Raw genomic sequence first — 16,250 nt, forward strand, 5'->3', positions numbered from 1 at the left:
TTACGGTTATTACCTGTAACCAGGTAAACCTTGTTAGAAAGGGCAGTGATGCTTGATAATGTATCAGGCATTGCTGCTGTTCCCTTCCTTGCAGTATTAGCATTGGTTCAATCATTTGAAACTCAGTTCCTTTTCACCATGATGTAGAGCTGTTACTGTTGTCACGTTTGAATGTTTTAACTGCACTTCAGTAATAGGCGAGTGATCCCAGTATCTTATAACCTGGCAGAGCAGGTTGTCAATGGTTTACAATCAGAAATGATTGGCTGGCAGCCCAGGCTGGAAACTGACACTGCCTTTATCTGCCATGGTCTTTGATTTTCATTTTTTTTTTTCTGGTTTAAAGGTCCTGTAGTCTGTAATTGCTTTTTTTGGGCTGATAAGGTTGTATTGTTAGCCATGAATTTGAGACCAGCTGTTGTCTTCAGTAGTTGGATGTTTCACTGCCTGAGTTATATTTATAGTCCATAAATTGTGTTAGAATACTTGGTAGCAAGGAGCATACTGAAAATGAGATTCTTTTCAATATTTGTGTCACTTTGCAGAAGACAGAGAAAGAAGTATTGTCAAAGGACAAGTGTGTGCTGTTTTTCTTATCTTTCTGGGGCTTTGAGGTGAACGAGAGTTTGTCTGGCATTTTCTCTTGGATTGTACTCGGATAAGCATGTGGCACTACTTGGATTTACAGCATGAACTTTAAGCCAGAACCACCATGCTGCAGAAACTTCACAGCCATAGGAGTGCAGTGTGAATATCTTTTCCACTGAAAGACCCGATTCCTTGTTTGTAACCCTGCAGTGAAGCTGATGGAAGAAGCTCTAAGCAAAGTGCTGGCTCTCTATGTGTAAACAAAACAGCACTGAGAAATCCCCCAAGGTCCAAGCTGTTGGTTTTTCTTATGATTTATACCTTCTCAGTTATGTGAATAGAAACGTAAATATTTACCCTATCTTTGATTGTTTTCTTCACTATCTCAGCATACATTTTCTTTCCTTGAGGTGCCCCCAAAGGGAGTGAAATCCCAATTTCTTTGCAGTTCAGAGTCTCTTTTATTTTTGTCTTTTATTTCTTAGCAGAAGTCTTTCTTTCTGTTTGCACTTCAGCTTCTGCCCTTTGTGTGCTGCTTTCCTGCTCTTCCTTTTTTACTCATTTTTAGTTTTGCTAATCCACTGAGATTATTGAAGCATCACATGTCGTTACTGGTAGGTACTGTCCAGAACTCTTTCCAACCCTTTACTTTGTTCTTTGCCAAATATAGCTCGATATTGGCCTATGGTCACAGTTTTATCTCTATGGAATCCATCCATGCTGTCAACTATAGAATCTCTGTCCTAGTAGTTCTTTAATATTTGGAAAATAATTCATCTTCATTCCTATTCAATGCAATGGACTGTATCGTATTTCTTGAGTAGCTTTGTTCCCCATTGGCCTATTCTGTTACAATATTTTCCCTATTACTTATGTAGGACTGTTTTATATTAAATAATAGAGAGCGTTAAGTGGTTTTGTTATTAGTGTTCAGAAATCGTTAGTGTAGCTTATGCTCTCCTCAGACCCGAGTTTAGAAGATATAATCTGTAGTTTTCATTGCTGTGGCAGTTTCCCTTCATCAGCAAGGAAAAAACAAGTGGTGCTTGTAAATTCTCTGTCTAATAATTCAGTGATTACGATATTAGTAACATGTTGTGCAAAACAGGTGGTGGTGGGAGGAAGAACTAGAAGAGAAGAGAAACTGTCAGTCTTGAAAACGGCAGTAGATTTCTTTGTTTCTCCTCCTTGAAACTCATTTGGTTAAGTGAAGTGGGATTGGGTTTGATCGCTTGTTTGAAAAATCACGTTAAATAATCCATTTATCTGCGGGATGTGTGGAAAGGCCTCTGGATTCCATGACTTACTGTAAAGAGCTGTGGGGTTTCACTCTTGGCAACTGCATTTGATGCCACTCATCCCAAATAGGTAAAACGTACCTCAGTGGGGTAGGAAAAGATCTTGATATCATTTAAAAGCCACACTGTGGGGTTTATTTAGATAAAATTAACCAGTATATGCCTTTTTTTTTTCCCCTCTTTCTTTCTATTTTTTCTTCCAGTCGTGCGATATGAATAAAACATTTGCCTGTGTGGAGCTGATTGTAACGCAGTGTTCCTATTGCTTCCAGTAGGGATTTGAGAAGGAAGTTGCTTTTCATATACAGTCCTATCTGGTGGTTAAAAAGATAAACGTCTGGTAGGGAAGATGAATTGTTTCCATATATTTTTCGGTTATATTTCTTAATGGGGCACATTTAAGAAAGAGATGATTGTGTTTATGTAGAATGATGTGTGTCCTATCTGTGGTACATCCAGGTGTTTGAAGGTCATTGATGGATCAACCCCCTAAATGTGAGGCTTCTCTTTGAGCAATACTTTTCACAGTCCATAAGCGTTTCTTCACTGTGGCTTTGAAGTGTACTGAAGATGGTTATTGTTGTTGGAAAGAAGGCATCTTTTCTTTAAAAACGTACAATGTAATGGAAGTTGAAAGGAAGGTAGAAAAGCACAGTGAGGAATTGACAGGCAGCTCTATCTATCACATGACAGTTGTACTCTAACAGGACAAAAGTTGACATTTGCTACAGTCATATTCAATAGGCGACACTGAGTGTCAATATGGAGCTCTGGGCAGTCGTTATAATGGCTATGAGTGGTAAGGGAGAATGACATTTTTGATCTGTTTACTGAGATCATCTTATATCCAGAAACTGAAGGAATAAGAATCTCTACGACTTGGCTCTAAGTAATTTATTTTCATTTGCTCCTCTTATTAATAGAAATCACTTCTTTTAACATGCACCATAATGCATTGAATGACAACAGTGATATCTTTGGCAGATTCTGAGCCTACAAATGTACAGGAAATGCGTGTTCTGCTGGAAAATCAGACAAAATAGGAAGATACTGAGTTGGTGAACTTTCTTGTTTGCGTTGTTACAGGAAATGATTAAGGAAAACCAACTGATGGCCTTTTGAGTCGCATTCTGTGAAGCATCTCTAGTGCCATCAGCATGATGGGGAAATTGGTCAATAAAGGGGCAGTGGCTTATGGTTGCATTCTGCTTCCCCTGCATTCTGCTGTAGATCTACCATTGCTCTGCTGTAGTAAGTGAAATTAGTTTGCAGGCTGGTAGCGTTACTGGTAGTGTAACCCAATTGTGGTGTGTAAATTCCCCCATTTCCTTTTTTATCTTCCTTAAGAAACTGTAAACTTTATTTGTCAACCAGTCAGAATCTCTCAGTGAAACATCTGGCTGAAACAACTGCTAGCAGATAAAACAAAAACTTCATCACTGCTAAAAACAAGTAGCAAATGTTGTGTATGTGAGGATAGTGATGATAAGGGACCATTTCCTTTGGGAACAACAGAAATGAGGGATGTACCGATGCTTTCTTGCCATTCCAACTTTTGCTAGGACCTGATGTGTACACAAGTGTGCTCTGTTAGAGGATATTAGAGGATATATATTTGCTGTTCAGGAAACCTTCTCTGATAATCTGGCTTAGCCCAAGCCTGGGGTGAGTTTCCCTGCTCCATTTTTTGTTTGTGCTGATGCTTTTTTGACTCAGGGTAAATGGCAGATGAACTGACCCTTCCACTCTATGGCACTATGGTTTTGGTTGTGCATGAGTCATCTACTGGTATTCAGTACTTGGTGGGATGTGACCAGAGTCCTTCCTTACAGTGCTAGCTGATTTTTAGCCCAGGTTAAGTATCCATTAAAATGTAGCCCATGATCTCATGCATAAATGCAAGGCACATCTTCTCCAAATGTAGTGTGGATATTTTCTGTGTGGACATTCTGAGTGTAGTTTGAAACATAGATAAGTGATCAGGTTAATGGAGCAGCAAAGGGATATTTGCAGTTGCAAGCAGAGAGCTAGATAATAATAATAAATCAGTAAGAAACTAAAATTCAAACATCTCTCTTCTTTGATTGCCATTAAGGGATTGTGGCCATTCAATCAGTGGATATACTTTGCATTTGATGAAATCCTGGGATGTGCGTGTAAATAATACTTTGAAAACGTAGTTGACTAAACTACAACTTAAAAGACACATGATTTGACTGTACTGATTTCTATTATTCCTTTGTTCAAATGGCATCTCCCATATTACTGCTGCAGCAAAGCTCTCTCTTCAGAGAGCTTGTCAGTGGTATCATTGCTTCGAGTGCCTCAAGGGTTCTTCTCCTTGCTCTTCCCTTTGCCAACTTTCAGTCACATCTATGACCTCAGCAGGAATGTTATTTGAAGCAATGGCAGTGCTTCAGTTCTTCTAACAACCCTCTGCTAAATCATTTCCCTGAACTCAAAATGGCAATGCATCTGAACCACCGATGGACTTAGTGAAGGGAAAGTATGGGAGAGTTGGGAAGGGCTCAGCCAGATGCCACAGTGAAGCAAAGCTATTGAATATGTGATCATGCAAAAGTATCTTAGCTTCTTCCACCTTTGCCAGCATCTTCAGATGGAATTATCTTAGACGTAAGCTAGATGAAGGAGGTGCATGCACCCTAAAGGGTATATTCAGAAGTATTTCTCATCAAGTATGACATAATATTGAGGAAGAAGACATAAGTCTGTACTTTTGCATGTAACTGTCAGGCTGTTAATTTGTCCCTAGTATCTGTGAACCATCCAACACAGCTACTCTTTTAGACAGCAATCAGTACTCAATGCCACATAGACAGGAAAACCCTAACAGATAAACAAGAGAAAAAGGCACCTGCTTGTTCTGTAATCATTGGAAACTTGCTCAAAGTTGGAGTCATGAGGATTTCCTCTGAGATGTGTCTACTCTGAAATTCAGCTATTATCTTTCTGTTTGAAACCATTATGCTTAGGAGGTCACCTCATCACCTCTTCCAGTGGCGTAAAACCACGTTCTTGTGATATCTTCCAAGCAAGTCCTATTCACCTGACTGAGCTGGGAAGCGCTAGAATGAAATAATGCTCAGCAATTTTGAACCATTCCAACACCCACAAAATTTGTGTTTTCCTAACGTTTGCACACAATTGCAGTTACTGCCTTTTTTGCGAGGCAGCAGCTGGGGGCTGAGAGCAGGCAGCTGCAGCCTGCCACAGCCACCGCTGGAGTGCCTGCACATATAAAAATGATGGAACATCCAGCCCCGCAGTTCCTTAATTGCAGCTGGGATTTTGCAGCTGTGGAGTCATACCATGAGAAATACATTCAGTGCTGCCATTCAATGAGCATAATTTTGGGGCCAACAGATTTGCTGTGTGAGAAACGAGCTCTATAAGGCCTAGTTCTTCCTCTTTCTTTTTACCTTGTTGCTATCTCTGTTAGCTTTCTGTTCCTGGTATTTTGCAGCACTCAGGGCTAGAGATAAGCGTCTATCACGCTATCCACCACTAAGGAACTGCTGCTCAGACTGTGAGGAGGTTAAAAAAGTGTTACACCTTAAGAAGAATTAAAGATATTTAGCATTTCACAGCACTATATAGCACTATTAATTATATATATTTGGAATTAAGTTGTTCAAGAAAGGTGGAAGGCTGAAGTTTTTTTCTAGGTCTTCTGCTTCAGGCAATCAATGACTTTGCTTACAAATACACTATAAAGATAAGAAGCTGAGAAAGCACTAATTTACCTAAATTCAAACAGTAACAGCTGAACTACGTTGTTTATATATATAGGAGAAAGATAACTTAGATCTTAAGGTCTTTCCTTTGTTGGTGTTTATTCCTCAGTGTTTTTACAGCCACGGTCAAAATAATTTGCAACATTTATTCCAGTTGATCAGAATGGCCTACTTGAATTTGCACATTGATTTTTGTAGAGGATATTTCTATGAGCTTATCGGTATTGATTAAATGTTATGCAGCTGAGTCTTTAATCTCTCCTGGGTCTGAGAGGGGCGGGATAGCTCAAAGTACAAGGAGTCCTGGAGAAATTCAGAAAAGAAAAACACTATCAGATAACATCAGAAATATTCCAGAGCCTCGTTAGCCTTCCTGCCTCTATTTATGATTCTAAGCACATGGCGTGTTTCTGTTTCAAATCCATCTTCAAACAGAGAATTTTATTCCCCTGTACTTCCCTTCCATGTCATTCTGTGGATAGAAATGCTATGGATGCCCTCCACTGAAAAATATGGTTGGAAGTTGCGTCTAAGGTTGTTTCTTTGCAGTGATGAAATATTGGTCTTTAGAAGGCAGTTTTGAAGCTCTTTTGGTTTAAAGTTGGTGCTTAGCACAATTTCTCCTTCGTGGCATAAGTAGTATTGCCCTGTATGATGCACTTAGCAATAAATCAGTACTGTTATTCACCTGTTAGGTCTGGAAGGTCCATCAAGAATTAAAACATAGAATCATGGGCAAACCCTGCTTTACCCATGAGGTGATGAAAACTGTTTCTCGTATTAGAGAGAAGAAAACTGTAGTGCTCGGTCGTTAACTTAAGTAAAGGTAGACAGTATGGTCCTACTCCTTGTTTAGTGACTGAGCATGTAGAGCAGCCAGCAGACACATGTTGTTTAGTGGCACTGTATCAGCTTTTAAACATGGACCTTTGAAGTAGAAGAGCTATAATGATCCAGTGGTCCTATTAGTGTTCTTATCTTGTACCCTTTTCTCCATGTCTAAATGAGAGAGCTTACTGTGCTGCCCTTTGCTATGTCGTGAGTTATTTCAGCTTTTGATCAGAACCTGAGGTTTTGACTCACTGACGCAGGACAGTGCTTCTAATCTGAAAGTTTTTTAAGTGCTTTATTACCAGAATTGGATGCCGATCATTGATTTTCTTCATAAGTGTCTTCAAACCCATTGATGCCCAAATATCCTTAATTCATTACCCTTCAAGAGATTTTTCCTCTACTTCAATACATTAAAAACAAGGGAAGGGAAGGAAGAGCTATGCAGAAACTCACCAAAATACTTGGAAAAGTTCTGTGTCCTCCATTCTAGAATATTGCTGATATATTCTGATACGTAAAGCTTCCTGATTCAATTGAAGAACAGAGATAAAAACGAATAGTAAGGACCATAAATTAGTTGCCCTGATCCAATATGTTTTAGGAAGCTAGTTAAGAATTTCCTGACTTTGGAAGATGCTGAGTGCTTGCAATTCTATTGAACTTCAATAGGCAGTGATGAGTAGCTCCATATTTTGAAAAATCAGGTCATTTATTTCAGAATTCAAGTAACTTCACTTTACAAATCTGTTTCAAGAGGGATTTTTTTTTGATCGTACGAGCCCCCAATTAAAATTTGCCAATTGCTATGGAAAAAAAAAAAACAGCTTAGATTTCTGCTCACATAAGTATATAAGAACCGCTTACATTTGTTCCTATCTACTGTCGTAGTTTTTCTTTGACTTTTGTTTTTTTCCACTAGAATCTTCCAGCAAAACTGCTGCACTTAATGTGTTTGCCCTGGTTTCTAAGGCAGATCTCCCCTCAAATTCAAATCCTTTTTCTTAGGAGTCTTCATTTTTCTCTATGCGCCCTCACTTTTCTGTGCCAGCTTTACTTACCACTTGCGTGGCATCTCTTAAACACTTGGCCCAATCTCACCATTATGTGAGTTTCCCTGGAGAATTGGGTCTGTTTTGTTTTGTTTTATAGCGATTTTATCAGTTACTGCATTTTATATGGATATTTTAATTTTTATTTTTTTTTCCTGAATGTTTTGCAGACATTTACAAGCCCATCAGGTTTCTCCAGTGAATACTTTATTTTAATAAGTGGGTATTGAATGCTTCGTTTAACTTTACTATTGTGCAGTGCCCAGAGACACTGTGCTTGGATGAGCAGTTACGTAAGTGCAATTTGTTTTAGTGCATCTTTTCGTATCAGAATTAGCATTCAGTTGAGCTTTGAAGTCATGTAGTGCATAAGCATAGGGGGAAAGTAAATAAAACAACTTAGTGCATCTGCAGATATAACCCCAAACTGATTTACTTATCTGTGCCTGCTCACTCTGCTCAGTGACAGATCAGTCCCTCAGATGCTTTTCTAGTGATGGTAGAGCAGCGGTTGCCTGATCTCTGAGGATGCATGGAATGCGTGTCTAGTTCAATAGAAGACATGCATTTCCCTTCAGAGTCAGGTGGAATGCATAACTTGAAAATAAGTCTTTTGTTGTTTTTTCAGTGTTTTGCTCTGGCTTTTTTTCCTATTTTGACATGGAAACTGTATTGCAAACAGACCTGATCTGTAACTATTGCTTATCTCTACAGAAAGGAACACTTATTGCAAAGAAATCAAATTGTTTCATAGGAATTCGTGACTGTTCAGTGGACTAGGCAGGCAGAGCTGGAAATTCTGTGTTCAGAAAGGGGAAAAGCTTGCATTCATGTATATGATTGCTGAGTAACCTGTGAGGAATTATTACTTCATTGCGGGGAGATTGTATTTGTCATGCAAGTAGCCTGTGAAGTTAGTAGGCATCGTCACACAACAGTGTATATAACCTGTTATAGCGGGCATTTCCAGTGGAGCTGTAGGCATCAGTAGCAATATGATCACAATCATATTGGTTTTAAGGCGTGACTGTAAAAAGAAAGGGAGAAAAGTAGGAAGAAAGAAGGGAAAGCTCCTCCAATGTGAGTGATTAGCAAAGTCTAGTGTTACTTTCTTTAACTGTGCCTGCCATGGAGAGGGTGGTTGACAAACTGTGTTCTTGGGTTTGTGTTATTTCATAAGCTACCGCTCAGCATATTTCTGGTAATGGTGCTTTGTCAGTACTCTAATTTACTGATGGAGGAAGTATAGTATGTCTTCATATATGTCAACCTGCAGTCAGTTCCAGCATAAATCACATCACAGTCTCATGTACTGAGATCTCTGCTCGTGCTGCTGTCAGTTTGCTGAAACAAGTCTGATACACAGATCTTTGCAGGCCCCAAACTGAAAAGGGACTCTAGGTTTCCAAAATTGGTTTGTCTTCTGAGGTAGGCGCACAATGTCCTGATCAATGACTAGCAGGAAGCGGGATGTTACAAGCTGGACAAAACCTTTTAGATGATGCTGAACATGATTAGACCAGGATGATGTTAGTGATGGTCCAGAAGGGAACTGTATCATAATATCTTGGACCACAGTCCTTGTGCAGTGTTTGTTTCATTACTCTCATTACTAAAACAAAAGTGCAACGGTTCTTCAGCACTCACTGACAATGTTTTTGGATTACTCCAATTATTCTATAACTTATTAGCAGAATATTTCTGATTCGTAGCATCTGTTCTGAGGTCTTTTCCTCCCATTCTAATTAACATCTTCAGTTCGCTCTTGCCTGTAGGAATGAGTGCTACCTACTGGACTATGGGGCTGCATAAGGATCCTAGGAAAATTGAACAGATCTGAAGGTATCTCTGCACATTCTATTTATTTTTTATTCTTGGCCTCTACGCAAGGCTCTGCTTGTAGTTCTTATTATTGATCTATGATGCCACACTTTGCTCTTATGTGTCACTTAGTTGGGTTTAAATTTTAGAACAGTCATCTGGAAAATGTATTTCTTAGTGTTCATTTGTATATGGAGATTGCACTGATATAACTACCCGATATTTAAATCAACTCAATTAATGCAATCCATATGTGAGCAATTAGCTTAAGTCAGTTAAGAACCTTTCTTCAGGTATATGAATGTAAACCATATTTAAATTAAGAAAGTGAACAATGCAAGACTTAGAAGCAGGCTGAAGGACATTACTTCAAAAGTAAAATGTTAGTTATTCAGTCCTTTGTCTTGAAACCTCTGGTTCTGGTCTTAATTTTTCACTGATTTGCTACCTTGTTGCATGAGTGTCTTCACTTTTCAATATTTGTGCCTGCAAAATTAGGATCTGCTGAAAGAGTTTGTAGGAGGATGAGGCTGTCTTAAAGAACTGTTTTCTCCCCATGGTAAACTTAAGCTTTTCAATGAGTAATAGTCAAAATTGGAGCCAAATCTTCCCATTTAAAAACATCATTTCCATTTGGAAATGTCATTGCAGTGCCATTTGGGAGTTGCTTGGCTGTCCCGTTGTCCTGGCTTCACCTGCCTCCCCTGCTGCATCTTAATTTGTGCATCTTACTGAATTAGTGTTGTCAGCGCTTTAAGTTGTGTTGTAGGACACGTGGCCCAGACAAAGAGGCGCTTTGGCAGAGAAGAATGAGTACCTTAGAATCCTTAAGTGCACATATTCTGCCATATGCTGAGGGCATCTCTTAAACAGTTTAACATTCTGAACTGGCCAATTTGAAGTTTTGATGGAAAACTCCAAGTTTTGAAGAGAATGAGCTGAGGAAAAGCTATGATTTCCAGCAGGAAGCAGGTACTTGTTAAAAGAAAAATCTTGAGTTGAAAATTACTTTTTCCAGTCAGAACTAGTGACTAAAAATTCTGTTTTGGGCTTTCTTACCAGTGAGAAAGTATTTGAAGTTGTTGCAAAAAGGGTCTAAAGATGACTCAATCTCATGGTAGGTGTCAAGAAACTTTCAGTTTTTAGGTGCTTCCTGAATCCTTATTTACTCCTCCACAAAACAGTACAGATCATCATAACTTGCATTTTCCTCATAAATGACAGTGCAAAGTGTCACCAACTGCAGGTGAATTTGTTCTCATATTTGATAGTTACTGTTGTTGCAGCTAAAATAGTAGAAATCTGATGAGCGTCCTTTCATGTGGAACTGAGGAGGTAGTTTAGCTGTGATAAGGCTGTTAACTCACCTTTTCAGTAGGTCATGTGAACTTCTTGTCTCATTTGATTATGACATTGACAGTGTTAGCTGGGAATGATGCAGATCTCATTCTGTGTCTAACTGGTTTGTGACAAAGTGCGGCTTAATGAAATGTGTCCGCTGAGAGAAAAGGAACTCTCCTATCAGAACAAGGACAGAGACACAGTTACACGGACCAAAAGGAGAAAGCACAGACTAAATCATTTATCTTGGGAAGGAAGAATTGTCCACTGTAAAAAAAATCAGTCAGATGTAGAAGGTGAAACTCTGAAGGCTCGTTATGCTAATTAGCATCAATGCTCTGATGTGGGTAGGCAAGAAGAAGCTGATGGAGTGGTGCTTTAGAACACCATTTGCTCAAGAGGAAGTACAACACATCATGGATTCATTAATCTGTGCTGAAATGGAAAAGTCTTTGAGCAGCAGTGGTCTAAAGTGGTCAGGATCTTTCCAGTGGCCTTGTTCAGTTGGTTGGCAGCCAGATAGTACGAGTGTCATCTAAGAGATAAGCTATGATCAGTAGTGAATTGTTAGCTGCAGTAATGTGGATGGAAACTGCTTTGGTCATTGGTGCCTGTATATATGCCTTGCAGATATTCACCTATATTTCACTGTGAACAAATGAAAATCTGGTAACTTCAATCCCTGAACAAAGAAAGAACATTGCCCCCTTTGTTTCTTGAAGTAAATGGGGAAGGGATCACATTTCTTCAGTGAAACCCCGTGGCTTGCCAAGATGCCCAAGTGAGGTATCCCAGAGGGAACTTTAAGCAGCTCACTTAAATGATGGGAAAGAAGTTTCACTATGAAATTAATGATGCAGCCCAGAGCACAGTAGGAAAACACCTTGCCCTCTTTTTCCCCATCTTTGATTCCAGCTGTAGAGTCCTGTAGTGCTTATCTGTGTATTTATCTGCTATAAAATGAAATGGATTATATGAAGAGCTCTACGAAGCAGTACTCAGTACTTCAACATTTCTCTAATGCAATTAAGGCAGATATTTCAGAAAATGGAAGACAGTTAGTTGCCATAAGCTGGTGTTTCATTGGATTGCACACAGTTTAAAGCCTCCAATATTGCTGTTGTTGTGGGGGCTTCCTGTTTCTAGAATGACCATAGACATCGCAGGGCAATGCTGTAATGCAACGACTAGATGGCATTGGATGAGCATCTCCATGGAATAAATGTATGGTGAATGTAGTCAGTTCCAGCGCATGGACTTCAGGCTGTAAAAAAATAATTCTATTTCTGTCACATCTTCCTTTTAATTATGAGGGAGGGCTTTACTGGTTCTGCTGCTTTCCAACATCACTGCCTTGTTCTCTGAAAAGGTTAACAATCAAGAAAATTCACGATTCCACCTGCCCTCTCCACATGTACTCACATCTCAGGTTGATCTGAGCTTTCTTAATTGCAAGACCAAAACACCTTAATGCAAATATTCCTCTTGCTTCCATCCTGGGTAAGCAGTAGTTATTTATAAGTCCAGCATGCTGTGTCTGTCTGAGGCTGCCACACGCTGTTCAACGGCATCCTGATGTTTACTTGTGCCTACTTTCCTTTATAGATATTCTTATCCTGTGCTGGTACTGCTGTCTGCTTTTAAGATGCACAGTGAATGGTGATGTTGCTCTCTACATATCAAACACAATGCATCCCTTTAGATTTCATAGTTCACTGTGCCCCAGGTGCTGTTATTATCAGTCCTGACATCATTCATTTGATATGATGGGCCCTGTCTTTCCATTTATCTGTAATGGACAGGAGATTTTGAATCATTTTATCTTCCAAGCACAGCAACATCTTTTCTTTAAAAAGTGACTTTCCTCTCTTTCCACTTCTCGCTTTCTTCCTGGTCTAATATCTTGTGCATTACATTTATCCCCCCCATGTCTTTATTTCATATTTCCTTTTCCCTTTTGTTTTAGTGTTTTTTTTTTGTTTTGGTTTGTTTTGTTTTTTGGTGTTTGTTTTCTTTTTTCCCCTCTCCTCCCCATGTGTTCCCTTCTCTCTTTTTCCCCTCTCATTTTTCTTTCCATGCAGGGCATCGAACCAGTCTTACAGCAGCCAACTGAAGGGTTCTGTTGACAATATCAGCCTTGGGTTAGGACTAGTTCATGTCTCCCAGTCCAAAGACATTTCAGAATTCAGTACAGTTGGAAGCTGAGGCGCTCAGGGATCTTTTGCTTTGCTCTTAAACCAAGCAGACCTAAGGGTGAGAGAAAAAAAGAGGATGAATCTTCATTAAAACTTGATGTCAGACTTCGAGGTACAAGATTAAAAGCAAGGTCTTAAAATTGCAAACAGACTTAAAATATCATTCTGTTTTTAACTGAATAGGTCCGTGCTTTAGCAACTTAACCTCTTTCTCATTAACTCTCTGTGAGGTGTCCCTGCCTTCAGAGCAAGGTCTAATGCTTCTCTTAGAAGTGCATTTACTGCCTGTGTATTCAGAAGAGAAAACTCAACCTCATCTTTATGACTGTGGTGTATCAATTTGAGATGTTAAGGATCTGGCTTTTTTAGAGTAGTTCTCCCATTTGCAGTTCAGAATGACTACCTGCCTTTATACATCTTTTGAGGTGCGGCTTGCAGAGGTGCAGGAGTATTACTGATGATGTGTACTGATATTTGAAACCAACAGTCATCAACAAATTCACCTGTGGTTGAGTTTTCTTTGCTCACAGCCAGTCACAGGAGAGCTGAGCGTGTTCCATCAAATCTTTGCTTCAGGGTGTGGGCTTGACTACTTTCTGTTCATTTTCCAGGGCTGCATGGCACTAGTATATCTGAAAGGCAGACAACCCAAGCGTTTCTTTCCTCAGACAGTTGTGAGTGCTGGGTGCTTTGCTGTGGATCACTGTGGCAGTGTTTTCTGGCTACGTACGTTTTTAGAACACCTTAGTTATGCTTTGAGGGTCCCATCTTCTACCAGCTCTGTGGCTTTTCCTGAGTTATTCTAGAACTACTTACAGAAACGTTACAGCCCCAGAGTCTGCTTGGAGGAGAAGGTCAAAAGTGTTTGGTCTTGATTGGTGGGAGAGATGTGTGATATTTGCACAAACTACTTCAAATTGTGGAACTGATCCTTTCTACAGTAGCACTAATGGATCGTGTATCTCAAAGGTTGTGGCCGAACGTTTAATGGAGCCACTTCAGTTCTTATGTAGAACAAAGGAGCAAATAGTTTCCTTTTTTCTGTGCTCTGGTAGTCAAGCAGTACCCCAGGAGGCAGCTAACAGCTGTCCCACATGCTGACCCCCGTCAAAGAACTGTTTAAAGGTAGAAAAGGAGGTAGAGCTATAACAGAAGTTCAATCCAAAGCATCAGACTTGTGAGCAAGAGAAATACAATTTAATTACGGGTAATCTGTTTAGAGGTAGAGGTGGGGTTTCCTTTACTCTATTGGAATTCCTTGTGGCAAACATTTTCATCACTTGGTTTGAGCTGCTGGGAGTCCCATCCAGGCTGTCACGTAGTCTCACTAATGCTGCAAAGGAGAGAAGACATAAAGCACTTAAAGCAAATACAGTAGCTTGGAACTACGTTGTGAGAAATGCCTTTGGTTTGAGAAGTGAATTTCATTAAATCTTGCCAAATGTAGAAAGCCAGTCTCAGCTTTCCAGTCTCTTTATTTGCTATCAGCACTTGAAATCAGCTTAATATTTTACCTTCACCCTTGGATGCAGAGCATAACGGACAAAACCATTATCTGCGAATGTCATCGCTATTAGGAGAGGAAGAGAAGGAGGAAAGGAGCAAGGGAACAGAGCTGGTGGGGATCTCCAAAAATAAACAGCCTATAACAGTATGGTCAGAGGGAGTGAGCGAGGTTGGAAAAATCAGTGTCTCATAATTTAATTAAAGTTCTGCATCTCCTTCAGAGCTATGGCTACAGGCTGCCAGGCAGAGGGCTAATATCTAAAGGTCATTCGAATGAGCGAAGATACTAATCACTGGAGGACAAAACTGAACTCTGCCTCCCAGTTCTTGCCTTCTTGGTGAGATTTTACCTTCCTTCCATTATAAATTAGCCTGTGAATGTCATGGGGCAATTGAACTGTCATAGAGTCTCCTCTAGGAAGAACCTCCTTTTGTATCAGAATGATGGAATTGGTAAATTGCAACATGGGCAGAGTAAAGACTGAAGAGTGAGGGTACTGTGACCTATGAACATGTCAGCATGCTGTGTACAAGATGTGCTTGTGAACCAGCCCTACATTCCAGACCACAGTCCATAGCAGAATCTAATGCTGCAATGAGAAACACTGCAATGCAACAGGATCGATTAGTTTTTCTTGCCTCCTTTTCTAAGAGAACATCTAATTTCTTCTTGTGTTCAGAAAGAAGAATAATTTATATATATATTTACAAACTGGCTTTTTGTTTAGTGACTTTTAGAATGGAGTTACGCCTGCTGGAAGGAAACTGTGTATGCACACAAGTTCTTGGCAGAAATACACTTGTAAATCTCAGCTGAGCATCTGTTCTCTTGCAGGTCAGGAAAGGTGAGCCTGCAGGTAACTTTGCCTGAAGGGCTATTAAGAAACATAACAGAAACGGTCATGTTTTTACATAGAATATTTGGTAGAAGCATTCAGTGACTTCTCATGCTTTTGTTACTGGCAATATTTTTCAGCTTTCAGAATGAGCAATGTAGCAGCTGTGGGTTATGAGGAAAAAAGGGAATTCAGGTAACACTGAAACTAGAGTAAAGTCAGAATGAGTCTTGTGATGTTGCCAGAAACCCCAAGATGGCATCAGAGACCTTGTTTTTCTCCATTAGAAACGTATGACATTTTTAGTGGATTTTATTGTTTCTTTGTTTTCCTTTCTTAACCAGTTCTCCATTGTATCTAGTATTTTTTGAAGTATTCCAGCCTTAAGACCTTTTTTCTGCAAGCATTATTTGCAAGGCTCACTGATAACGCTGGATGCAATGCACCCCAGTTGCAATGCGAGATTCTATCTTCAGACCGCCAGATTGTGTCCCCAGGAATACATCTGTACTTATTCTGTGACTAGGAGGCTGGAACAGCAAAGCTGGATGTAACTCTGTAGCTAGAAATTTGTCCAGTACTTACAATAATTAGGCTCTGCAGTGCACACAATCACTAATGAGGGAAATTAGTCAGATTCTGCAAAATTGTACAATGATGTGCTGCTCCTTACAATCAAATATCCTGCAGATTTTTTCACTGATCACTGAGTCAGGAGCAGAATATTTTCAATCCAACTAATGAAAACACTTTCTCAGTGCAAATCTAGGATCCTTATTTAGCTTTTTATCCAGTCTTTGCAGTGAATCTAGGTAATTGTTCCACATAATGATGTAGCATGCATCAAGATCTTCTTGATGTGCTTCAGATAGCTACATTTCTCATGAGCGGAGGAGCTTAAATGAGATATCCAGCTCATCTCATTTAAGTGCATACATATTTCAGGCTGGTCGAAGAGATTCAAGCACCTGTCTTCAATTAGAATGAGTAGGAGTTGGATGTACTTATTTGCTGTGGAGGTTTTGAG

General features: G+C 39.6%; 1 protein-coding gene across 1 annotated transcript in view; it reads left to right on the plus strand.

Moving 5' to 3' along the window:
• LOC146752321 (cytosolic carboxypeptidase 4-like) overlaps positions 1-16,250 on the plus strand; it is a 97,191-nt gene that overhangs the window by 16,992 nt on the left and 63,949 nt on the right. The window lies entirely within an intron of this gene.

The sequence above is a fragment of the Coturnix japonica genome, unplaced genomic scaffold (genome assembly GCF_054131305.1).
Source record: "Coturnix japonica strain WE unplaced genomic scaffold, WE-NBRP24 Scf046, whole genome shotgun sequence".
NCBI classification, from domain to species: Eukaryota; Metazoa; Chordata; class Aves; order Galliformes; family Phasianidae; genus Coturnix; species Coturnix japonica.